The sequence below is a fragment of the Mytilus californianus genome, unplaced genomic scaffold (assembly GCF_021869535.1).
Source record: "Mytilus californianus isolate M0D057914Y unplaced genomic scaffold, xbMytCali1.0.p SCAF_7, whole genome shotgun sequence".
NCBI classification, from domain to species: Eukaryota; Metazoa; Mollusca; class Bivalvia; order Mytilida; family Mytilidae; genus Mytilus; species Mytilus californianus.
The window spans coordinates 38760408-38772629 of NW_026262723.1; the positions used below are offsets into that span (position 1 = coordinate 38760408).

Sequence of the window (12222 nt, forward strand, 5' to 3'; positions counted from 1 at the left end):
TATATTACACTGACAGCAGCTATAGCAGGCAATACATTTAAGGTTCCACAAAACCCCTTAAGAAATTTTTAATCCTTGACATGAAATCAAACCGACTAATTCAAATGGTACTATACCATTGCATGTTTTTGTCTGTATTTATGTGTACATCATGTGATATGATCATCTGCAGACTTTTTTTTTTATATTTATGTGTACATCATTTGATATGAAAATCTGCAGACTTCAGAGGCCATATTCTCAAGATTTAATTTGATGGTGTCTAGTCTAAAATTTATACAAATGTTTTACTTTTTTGGGGAATCAAGGCATTGTTCATTGTTTCTTTTTGACTTTTTATACGCCCGTTTACGGGACATATTATGGTATACCATTGACCGTCTGTCCGTCCGTCTGTCGTCGACATTAATTCAAAAACACTTTCACCAATTTGCATGAAATTTTGGTGAATTGTTTATATCTATTGATGTGAGCACTCAGTCAACAAAACTGTTATTTAAGGAAATATGAATATTTTTTAACCAAAAATGATCAGAAAACGTTTGAGAAATTCATTTTGAAATTATTTCAACAAAATCTCTCCAGACAGTGATATTTGAGGCTAAAGTATTGGAAAGTCAAGAACCCAATACAATCATTTAAGAACTTTAAACCAAAAATATAGTAAAACCTTGACCGAGATTCAGAACTTTGCACTACGGTATAGTGTCTATGTGTAGGGACAGTGCCACTCTGCATGTTAAAGAACCCTTGCCACAAGTCTTTGAGGGGTCAGTAGGTGGCCTGTTGCAAGGCTTAATTTCTGCCCAACATATCCTCCTTCAGTTGGCAGTCAAAATTTCCCCTACCTTCATCATCAGCCCACTTTATAGAACCTACAAATTGATTTGTTATGAAATGAAGAGATGCGAGACAACTATCCTACAGAGACGAAATGAAGTTGCATGTTACTGTATGGACTTCAACAATGAGAAAATCAACTAACATTAAAATTTTGCAATATTCTGAATTAGAATGACTTTGTTAATACCTCTAACCTTTAACATCTGATATTTTTATTATCTAGAGCTCTGTAAAAAAAAATATCAAAAAAAATATAAAAAAAGAAAATACCAAAAAATAATATATGAAAACAAAATCGTTTGTAAACAGAGTTCTAGATAATAAACATTGAGGGTGGTGTAAAAGGTTGGATTATTGTAATATTTTTTATGACCCCCGCCTTAAAGTCTTCTAAAGTTATCATTTTTAAAACAAACAAAAATTGGAATGGCAATTTAAAAAGTATATAGTTTCTATGTGTAGGGACAGTGCCACTCTGCACGTTAAAGAACCCTTGCCACAAGTCTTTGAGGCCTGGTCAGTAGGTGGCCTGTTGCAAGGCTTAATTTCTGCCCAACATGTCCTCTCAGTTGGCAGTCAAAATTTCCCTTACCTTCATCATAGGCCCACTTTATAGAACCTACAAATTGATTTGTTATGAAATGAAGAGATGTGAGACAACTATCCTACAGAGACCAAATGATGTTGATGTAAAATAGGTTACTGTATGGACTTCAACAATGAGAAAATCAACTAACATTAAAATTTTGCAATATTCTGAATTAGAATGACTTTGTTAATACCTCTAACCTTTAACATCTAATATTTTTATTATCTAGAGCTCTGTAAAAAAAAATATCAAAAAAATATCAAAAAAGAAAATACCAAAAAATAATATATGAAAACAAAATTGTTTGTAAACAGAGTTCTAGATAATAAACATTGAGGGTGGTGTAAAAGGTGGGATTATTGTAAAAATTTTTATGACCCCCACCTTTAAGTCGTCTTATGTTATCATGTTTAAAACAAAAATTGGAATGGCAATTTAAAAAGTATATAGTTCCTATGTAGGGACAGTGCCACTCTGCACGTTAAAGAACCCTTGCCACAAGTCTTTGAGGGGTCAGTAGGTGGCCTGTTGCAAGGCTTAATTTCTGTCCCAACATATCCTCCTCTCAGTTGGCAGTCAAAATTTCCCTTACCTTCGTCATAGGTTCACTTTATAGAACCTACACATTGATTTGTTATGAAATGAAAAGATGCAAGACAACTAACCTACAGAGACCAAATGAAGTTGCATGTTACTGTATGGACTTCAACAATGAGAAAATCAACCAACATTAAAATTTTGCAATATTCTGAATTAGAATGACTTTGATAATACCTCTAACCTTTAATATCCGATATTTTTATTATCTAGAGCTCTGTAAAAAAATATTAAAAAAAAATATATAAAATGAAAATACCCAAAAATTATATGAAAACAAAATTGTTTGTAAACAGAGTTCTAGATAATAAACATTGAGGGTGGTGTAAAAGGTGGGATTATTGTAATATTTTTTATGACCCCCGCTTTAAAGTCTTCTAAAGTTATCATGTTTAAAACAAACAAAAATTGGAATGGCAATTTAAAAAGTATAGTTCCTATGTGTAGGGACAGTGCCACTCTGCACGTTAAAGAACCCTTGCCACAAGTCTTTGAGGCCTGGTCAGTAGGTGGCCTGTTGCAAGGCTTAATTTCTGTCCAACATATCCTCCTCTCAGTTGGCAGTCAAAATTTCCCTTACCTTCATCATAGGCCCACTTTATTGAACCTAAAATTGATTTGTTATGAAATGAAGAGATGCGAGACGTTACTATCCTACAGAGACCAAATGATGTTGATGTAAAATAGGTTACTGTATGGACTTCAACAATGAGAAAATCATCCAACATTAAAATTTTGCAATATTCTGAATTAGAATGACTTTGTTCATACCTCTAACCTTTAACATCTGATATTTTTATTATCTAGAGCTCTGTAAAAAAAATATCAAAAAAAATATCAAAAAAGAAAATACCAAAAAATAATATATGAAAACAAAATCGTTTGTAAACAGAGTTCTAGATAATAAGCATTGAGGGTGGTGTAAAAGGTGGGATTATTGTAATATTTTTTATGACCCCCGCCTTAAAGTCTTCTAAAGTTATCATTTTTAAAACAAACAAAAATTGGAATGGCAATTTAAAAAGTATAGTTTCTATGTGTAGGGACAGTGCCACTCTGCACATTAAAAAACCCTTGCCACAAGTCTTTGAGGGGTCAGTAGGTGGCCTGTTGCAAGGCTTAATTTCTGTCCAACATATCCTCCTCTCAGTTGGCAGTCAAAATTTCCCTTACCTTCATCATAGGCCCACTTTATAGAACCTACAAATTGATTTGTTATGAAATGAAAAGATGCGAGACAACTATCCTACAGAGACCAAATGAAGTTGCATGTTACTGTATGGACTTCAACAATGAGAAAATCAACTAACATTAAAATTTTGCAATATTCTGAATTAGAATGACTTTGTTAATACCTCTAACCTTTAACATCTGATATTTTTATTATCTAGAGCTCTGTAAAAAAATATACAAAAAAAAATATAAAAAATGAAAATACCAAAAAATAATATGATAACAAAACTGTTTGTAAACAGAGTTCTAGATAATAAACATTGAGGGTGGTGTAAAAGGTGGGATTATTGTAATATTTTTTATGACCCCCGCCTTAAAGTCTTCTAAAGTTATCATTTTTAAAACAAACAAAAATTGGAATGGCAATTTAAAAAGTATATTGTTCCTATGTGTAGGGACAGTGCCACTCTGCACGTTAAAGAACCCTTGCCACAAGTCTTTGAGGGGTCAGTAGGTGGTCTGTTGCAAGGCTTAATTTCTGTCCAACATATCCTCCTCTCAGTTGGCAGTCAAAATTTCCCTTACCTTCATTATAGGCCCACTTTATAGAACCTACAAATTGATTTGTTATGAAATGAAGAGATGCGAGACAACTATCCTACAGAGACCAAATGAAGTTGCATGTTACTGTATGGACTTCAACAATGAGAAAGTCAACTAACATTAAAATTTTGCAATATTCTGAATTAGAATGACTTTGTTAATACCTCTAACCTTTAACATCTGATATTTTTATTATCTAGAGCTCTGTAAAAAAAAATATCCAAAAAAATATAAAAAATGAAAATACCAAAAAATAATATATGAAAACAAAATCGTTTGTAAACAGAGATCTAGATAATAAACATTGAGGTGGTGTAAAAGGTGGGATTATTGTAATATTTTTTATGACCCCCGCCTTAAAGTCTTCTAAAGTTATAATTTTTAAAACAAACAAAAATTGGAATGGCAATTTAAAAAGTAAATAGTTTCTATGTGTAGGGACAGTGCCACTCTGCACGTTAAAGAACCCTTGCCACAAGTCTTTGAGGCCTGGTCAGTAGGTGGCCTGTTGCAAGGCTTAATTTCTGTCCAACATATCCTCTCAGTTGGCAGTCAAAATTTCCCTTACCTTCATCATAGGCCCACTTTATAGAACCTACAAATTGATTTGTTATGAAATGAAGAGATGTGAGACATTACTATCCTACAGAGACCAAATGATGTTGATGTAAAATAGGTTACTGTATGGACTTCAACTATGAGAAAATCATCCAACATTAAAATTTTGCAATATTCTGAATTAGAATGACTTTGTTAATACCTCTAACCTTTAACATCCGATAGTTTTATTATCTAGAGCTCTGTAAAAAAATATACAAAAAAAAATATAAAAAATGAAAATACCAAAAAATAATATAACAAAACTGTTTGTAAACAGAGTTCTAGATAATAAACATTGAGGGTGGTGTAAAAGGTGGGATTATTGTAATATTTTTTATGACCCCCGCCTTAAAGTCTTCTAAAGTTATCATTTTTAAAACAAACAAAAATTGGAATGGCAATTTAAAAAGTATATTGTTCCTATGTGTAGGGACAGTGCCACTCTGCACGTTAAAGAACCGTTGCCACAAGTCTTTGAGGGGTCAGTAGGTGACCTGTTGCAAGGCTTAATTTCTGTCCAACATATCCTCCTCTCAGTTGGCAGTCAAAATTTCCCTTACCTTCATCATAGGCCCACTTTATAGAACCTACACATTGATTTGTTATGAAATGAAGAGATGCGAGACAACTATCCTACAGAGACGAAATGAAGTTGCATGTTACTGTATGGACTTCAACAATGAGAAAATCAACTAACATTAAAATTTTGCAATATTCTGAATTAGAATGACTTTGTTAATACCTCTAACCTTTAACATCTGATATTTTTATTATCTAGAGCTCTGTAAAAAAAAATATCAAAAAAAATATAAAAAAAGAAAATACCAAAAAATAATATATGAAAACAAAATCGTTTGTAAACAGAGTTCTAGATAATAAACATTGAGGGTGGTGTAAAAGGTTGGATTATTGTAATATTTTTTATGACCCCCGCCTTAAAGTCTTCTAAAGTTATCATTTTTAAAACAAACAAAAATTGGAATGGCAATTTAAAAAGTATATAGTTTCTATGTGTAGGGACAGTGCCACTCTGCACGTTAAAGAACCCTTGCCACAAGTCTTTGAGGCCTGGTCAGTAGGTGGCCTGTTGCAAGGCTTAATTTCTGCCCAACATGTCCTCTCAGTTGGCAGTCAAAATTTCCCTTACCTTCATCATAGGCCCACTTTATAGAACCTACAAATTGATTTGTTATGAAATGAAGAGATGTGAGACAACTATCCTACAGAGACCAAATGATGTTGATGTAAAATAGGTTACTGTATGGACTTCAACAATGAGAAAATCAACTAACATTAAAATTTTGCAATATTCTGAATTAGAATGACTTTGTTAATACCTCTAACCTTTAACATCTAATATTTTTATTATCTAGAGCTCTGTAAAAAAAAATATCAAAAAAATATCAAAAAAGAAAATACCAAAAAATAATATATGAAAACAAAATTGTTTGTAAACAGAGTTCTAGATAATAAACATTGAGGGTGGTGTAAAAGGTGGGATTATTGTAAAAATTTTTATGACCCCCACCTTTAAGTCGTCTTATGTTATCATGTTTAAAACAAAAATTGGAATGGCAATTTAAAAAGTATATAGTTCCTATGTAGGGACAGTGCCACTCTGCACGTTAAAGAACCCTTGCCACAAGTCTTTGAGGGGTCAGTAGGTGGCCTGTTGCAAGGCTTAATTTCTGTCCCAACATATCCTCCTCTCAGTTGGCAGTCAAAATTTCCCTTACCTTCGTCATAGGTTCACTTTATAGAACCTACACATTGATTTGTTATGAAATGAAAAGATGCAAGACAACTAACCTACAGAGACCAAATGAAGTTGCATGTTACTGTATGGACTTCAACAATGAGAAAATCAACCAACATTAAAATTTTGCAATATTCTGAATTAGAATGACTTTGATAATACCTCTAACCTTTAATATCCGATATTTTTATTATCTAGAGCTCTGTAAAAAAATATTAAAAAAAAATATATAAAATGAAAATACCCAAAAATTATATGAAAACAAAATTGTTTGTAAACAGAGTTCTAGATAATAAACATTGAGGGTGGTGTAAAAGGTGGGATTATTGTAATATTTTTTATGACCCCCGCTTTAAAGTCTTCTAAAGTTATCATGTTTAAAACAAACAAAAATTGGAATGGCAATTTAAAAAGTATAGTTCCTATGTGTAGGGACAGTGCCACTCTGCACGTTAAAGAACCCTTGCCACAAGTCTTTGAGGCCTGGTCAGTAGGTGGCCTGTTGCAAGGCTTAATTTCTGTCCAACATATCCTCCTCTCAGTTGGCAGTCAAAATTTCCCTTACCTTCATCATAGGCCCACTTTATTGAACCTAAAATTGATTTGTTATGAAATGAAGAGATGCGAGACGTTACTATCCTACAGAGACCAAATGATGTTGATGTAAAATAGGTTACTGTATGGACTTCAACAATGAGAAAATCATCCAACATTAAAATTTTGCAATATTCTGAATTAGAATGACTTTGTTCATACCTCTAACCTTTAACATCTGATATTTTTATTATCTAGAGCTCTGTAAAAAAAATATCAAAAAAAATATCAAAAAAGAAAATACCAAAAAATAATATATGAAAACAAAATCGTTTGTAAACAGAGTTCTAGATAATAAGCATTGAGGGTGGTGTAAAAGGTGGGATTATTGTAATATTTTTTATGACCCCCGCCTTAAAGTCTTCTAAAGTTATCATTTTTAAAACAAACAAAAATTGGAATGGCAATTTAAAAAGTATAGTTTCTATGTGTAGGGACAGTGCCACTCTGCACATTAAAAAACCCTTGCCACAAGTCTTTGAGGGGTCAGTAGGTGGCCTGTTGCAAGGCTTAATTTCTGTCCAACATATCCTCCTCTCAGTTGGCAGTCAAAATTTCCCTTACCTTCATCATAGGCCCACTTTATAGAACCTACAAATTGATTTGTTATGAAATGAAAAGATGCGAGACAACTATCCTACAGAGACCAAATGAAGTTGCATGTTACTGTATGGACTTCAACAATGAGAAAATCAACTAACATTAAAATTTTGCAATATTCTGAATTAGAATGACTTTGTTAATACCTCTAACCTTTAACATCTGATATTTTTATTATCTAGAGCTCTGTAAAAAAATATACAAAAAAAAATATAAAAAATGAAAATACCAAAAAATAATATGATAACAAAACTGTTTGTAAACAGAGTTCTAGATAATAAACATTGAGGGTGGTGTAAAAGGTGGGATTATTGTAATATTTTTTATGACCCCCGCCTTAAAGTCTTCTAAAGTTATCATTTTTAAAACAAACAAAAATTGGAATGGCAATTTAAAAAGTATATTGTTCCTATGTGTAGGGACAGTGCCACTCTGCACGTTAAAGAACCCTTGCCACAAGTCTTTGAGGGGTCAGTAGGTGGTCTGTTGCAAGGCTTAATTTCTGTCCAACATATCCTCCTCTCAGTTGGCAGTCAAAATTTCCCTTACCTTCATTATAGGCCCACTTTATAGAACCTACAAATTGATTTGTTATGAAATGAAGAGATGCGAGACAACTATCCTACAGAGACCAAATGAAGTTGCATGTTACTGTATGGACTTCAACAATGAGAAAGTCAACTAACATTAAAATTTTGCAATATTCTGAATTAGAATGACTTTGTTAATACCTCTAACCTTTAACATCTGATATTTTTATTATCTAGAGCTCTGTAAAAAAAAATATCCAAAAAAATATAAAAAATGAAAATACCAAAAAATAATATATGAAAACAAAATCGTTTGTAAACAGAGATCTAGATAATAAACATTGAGGTGGTGTAAAAGGTGGGATTATTGTAATATTTTTTATGACCCCCGCCTTAAAGTCTTCTAAAGTTATAATTTTTAAAACAAACAAAAATTGGAATGGCAATTTAAAAAGTAAATAGTTTCTATGTGTAGGGACAGTGCCACTCTGCACGTTAAAGAACCCTTGCCACAAGTCTTTGAGGCCTGGTCAGTAGGTGGCCTGTTGCAAGGCTTAATTTCTGTCCAACATATCCTCTCAGTTGGCAGTCAAAATTTCCCTTACCTTCATCATAGGCCCACTTTATAGAACCTACAAATTGATTTGTTATGAAATGAAGAGATGTGAGACATTACTATCCTACAGAGACCAAATGATGTTGATGTAAAATAGGTTACTGTATGGACTTCAACTATGAGAAAATCATCCAACATTAAAATTTTGCAATATTCTGAATTAGAATGACTTTGTTAATACCTCTAACCTTTAACATCCGATAGTTTTATTATCTAGAGCTCTGTAAAAAAATATACAAAAAAAAATATAAAAAATGAAAATACCAAAAAATAATATAACAAAACTGTTTGTAAACAGAGTTCTAGATAATAAACATTGAGGGTGGTGTAAAAGGTGGGATTATTGTAATATTTTTTATGACCCCCGCCTTAAAGTCTTCTAAAGTTATCATTTTTAAAACAAACAAAAATTGGAATGGCAATTTAAAAAGTATATTGTTCCTATGTGTAGGGACAGTGCCACTCTGCACGTTAAAGAACCCTTGCCACAAGTCTTTGAGGGGTCAGTAGGTGGTCTGTTGCAAGGCTTAATTTCTGTCCAACATATCCTCCTCTCAGTTGGCAGTCAAAATTTCCCTTACCTTCATTATAGGCCCACTTTATAGAACCTACAAATTGATTTGTTATGAAATGAAGAGATGCGAGACAACTATCCTACAGAGACCAAATGAAGTTGCATGTTACTGTATGGACTTCAACAATGAGAAAGTCAACTAACATTAAAATTTTGCAATATTCTGAATTAGAATGACTTTGTTAATACCTCTAACCTTTAACATCTGATATTTTTATTATCTAGAGCTCTGTAAAAAAAAATATCCAAAAAAATATAAAAAATGAAAATACCAAAAAATAATATATGAAAACAAAATCGTTTGTAAACAGAGATCTAGATAATAAACATTGAGGTGGTGTAAAAGGTGGGATTATTGTAATATTTTTTATGACCCCCGCCTTAAAGTCTTCTAAAGTTATAATTTTTAAAACAAACAAAAATTGGAATGGCAATTTAAAAAGTAAATAGTTTCTATGTGTAGGGACAGTGCCACTCTGCACGTTAAAGAACCCTTGCCACAAGTCTTTGAGGCCTGGTCAGTAGGTGGCCTGTTGCAAGGCTAAATTTCTGTCCAACATATCATCCTCCCTGTTGGCAGTCAAAATTTCCCTTACCTTCATCATAGGCCCACTTTATAGAACCTACAAATTGATTTGTTATGAAATGAAGAGATGCGAGACATTACTATCCTACAGAGACCAAATGATGTTGATGTAAAATAGGTTACTGTATGGACTTCAACAATGAGAAAATCATCCAACATTAAAATTTTGCAATATTCTGAATTAGAATGACTTTGTTAATACCTCTAACCTTTAACATCCGATATTTTTATTATCTAGAGCTCTGTAAAAAAATATACAAAAAAAATATAAAAAATGAAAATACAAAAAAATATATACAAAAAAAATATCAAAAATGAAAATACCAAAAAATAATATGAAAACAAAATTGTTTGTAAACAGAGTTCTAGATAATAAACATTGAGGGTGGTGTAAAAGGTGGGATTATTGTAATATTTTTTATGACCCCCGCCTTAAAGTCTTCTAAAGTTATCATTTTTAAAACAAACAAAAATTGGAATGGCAATTTAAAAAGTATATAGTTCCTATGTGTAGGGACAGTGCCACTCTGCATGTTAGAGAACCCTTGCCACAAGTCTTTGAGGGGTCAGTAGGTGGTCTGTTGCAAGGCTTAATTTCTGTCCAACATATCCTCCTCTCAGTTGGCAGTCAAAATTTCCCTTACCTTCATCATAGGCCCACTTTATAGAACCTACAAATTGATTTGTTATGAAATGAAAAGATGCAAGACAACCATCCTACAGAGACCAAATGAAGTTGCATGTTACTGTATGGACTTCAACAATGAGAAAATCAACTAACATTAAAATTTTGCAATATTCTGAATTAGAATGACTTTGTTAATACCTCTAACCTTTAACATCTGATATTTTTATTATCTAGAGCTCTGAAAAAAAATATATCAAAAAAAATATAAAAAATGAAAATACCAAAAAATAATATATGAAAACAAAATCGTTTGTAAACAGAGTTCTAGATAATAAACATTGAGGGTGGTGTAAAAGGTGGGATTATTGTAATATTTTTTATGACCCCCCGCCTTAAAGTCTACTAAAGTTATCATTTTTAAAACAAACAAAAATTGGAATGGCAATTTAAAAAGTATATAGTTTCTATGTGTAGGGACAGTACCACTCTGCACGTTAAAGAACTCTTGCCACAAGTCTTTGAGGTCTGGTCAGTAGGTGGCCTGTTGCAAGGCTTAATTTCTGTCCAAAATATCCTCCTCTCAGTTATCAGTCAAAATTTCCCTTACCTTCATCATAGGCCCACTTTATAGAACCTACAGATTGATTTGTTATGAAATGAAAAGATGCAAGACAACTAACCTGCAGAGACCAAATGAAGTTGCATGTTACTGTATGGACTTCAACAATGAGAAAATCATCCAACATTAAAATTTTGCAATATTCTGAATTAGAATGACTTTGATAATACCTCTAACCTTTAATATCCAATATTTTTATTATCTAGAGCTCTGTAAAAAAATATAAAAAAAAAATATATAAAATGAAAATACCCAAAAATTATATGAATACAAAATTGTTTGTAAACAGAGTTCTAGATAATAAACATTGAGGGTGGTGTAAAAGGTGGGATTATTGTAATATTTTTTATGATCCCCGCTTTAAAGTCTTCTAAAGTTATCATGTTTAAAACAAACAAAAATTGGAATGGCAATTTAAAAAGTATAGTTCCTATGTGTAGGGACAGTGCCACTCTGCACGTTAAAGAACCCTTGCCACAAGTCTTTGAGGGGTCAGTAGGTGGCCTGTTGCAAGGCTTAATTTCTGCCCAACATGTCCTCTCAGTTGGCAGTCAAAATTTCCCCTACCTTCATCATCAGCCCACTTTATAGAACCTACAAATTGATTTGTTATGAAATGAAGAGATGCGAGACAACTATCCTACAGAGACCAAATGAAGTTGCATGTTACTGTATGGACTTCAACAATGAGAAAATCAACTAACATTAAAATTTTGCAATATTCTGAACTAGAATGACTTTGTTAATACCTCTTACATTTAACATCTGATATTTTTATTATCTAGAGCTCTGTAAAAAAAAATATCAAAAAAATATCAAAAAAGAAAATACCAAAAAATAATATATGAAAACAAAATTGTTTGTAAACAGAGTTCTAGATAATAAACATTGAGGGTGGTGTAAAAGGTGGGATTATTGTAATATTTTTTATGACCTCCACCTTAAAGTCGTCTTATGTTATCATATTTAAAGCAAACAAAAATTGGAATGGCAATTTAAAAAGTATAGTTCCTATGTGTAGGGACAGTGCCACTCTGCATGTTAAAGAACCCTTGCCACAACTCTTTGTGGGGTCAGTAGGTGGCCTGTTGCAAGGCTTAATTACTGCCCAACATATCCTCCTCTCAGTTGGCAGTCAAAATTTCCTGTACCTTCATCATCAGCCCATTTTTATAGAACCTACAGATTGATTTGTTATGAAATGAAGAGATGTGAGACATTACTATCCTACAGAGACCAAATGATGTTGATGTAAAATAGGTTACTGTATGGACTTCAACAATGAGAAAATCAACTAACATTAAAATTTTGCAA

The 12222-nt window shown here is 32.3% G+C and overlaps 2 long non-coding RNA genes across 16 annotated transcripts; one reads left to right on the forward strand and one right to left on the reverse strand.

Annotated features, from left to right (window-relative positions):
* Positions 1 to 744: 744 nt before the first annotated feature.
* LOC127710208 (uncharacterized) lies at positions 745 to 12015 on the forward strand. 13 transcript variants are annotated; one of them, XR_007986052.1, is made up of 9 exons: positions 745 to 778; positions 1368 to 1782; positions 2362 to 2538; positions 3132 to 3716; positions 5485 to 5899; positions 7075 to 7833; positions 8423 to 8598; positions 9780 to 10234; positions 11408 to 11501. It is a non-coding gene; the product is annotated as an uncharacterized LOC127710208 (long non-coding RNA). The 13 variants fall into 13 exon arrangements; XR_007986045.1 differs by lacking the exon at positions 2362 to 2538 and having other exon boundaries at positions 2958 to 3716; XR_007986049.1 differs by lacking the exons at positions 745 to 778; positions 1368 to 1782 and adding an exon at positions 915 to 1188.
* LOC127710209 (uncharacterized) lies at positions 855 to 11560 on the reverse strand. 3 transcript variants are annotated; one of them, XR_007986056.1, is made up of 7 exons: positions 11476 to 11560; positions 9672 to 10305; positions 6918 to 7904; positions 5553 to 5742; positions 3230 to 3787; positions 2098 to 2636; positions 855 to 921 (listed from the first exon to the last, which is right to left on the reverse strand). It is a non-coding gene; the product is annotated as an uncharacterized LOC127710209 (long non-coding RNA). The 3 variants fall into 3 exon arrangements; XR_007986055.1 differs by lacking the exon at positions 855 to 921 and adding an exon at positions 1365 to 1508; XR_007986054.1 differs by lacking the exons at positions 855 to 921; positions 2098 to 2636 and adding an exon at positions 1498 to 1625 and having other exon boundaries at positions 2801 to 3787.
* Positions 12016 to 12222: the final 207 nt, after the last annotated feature.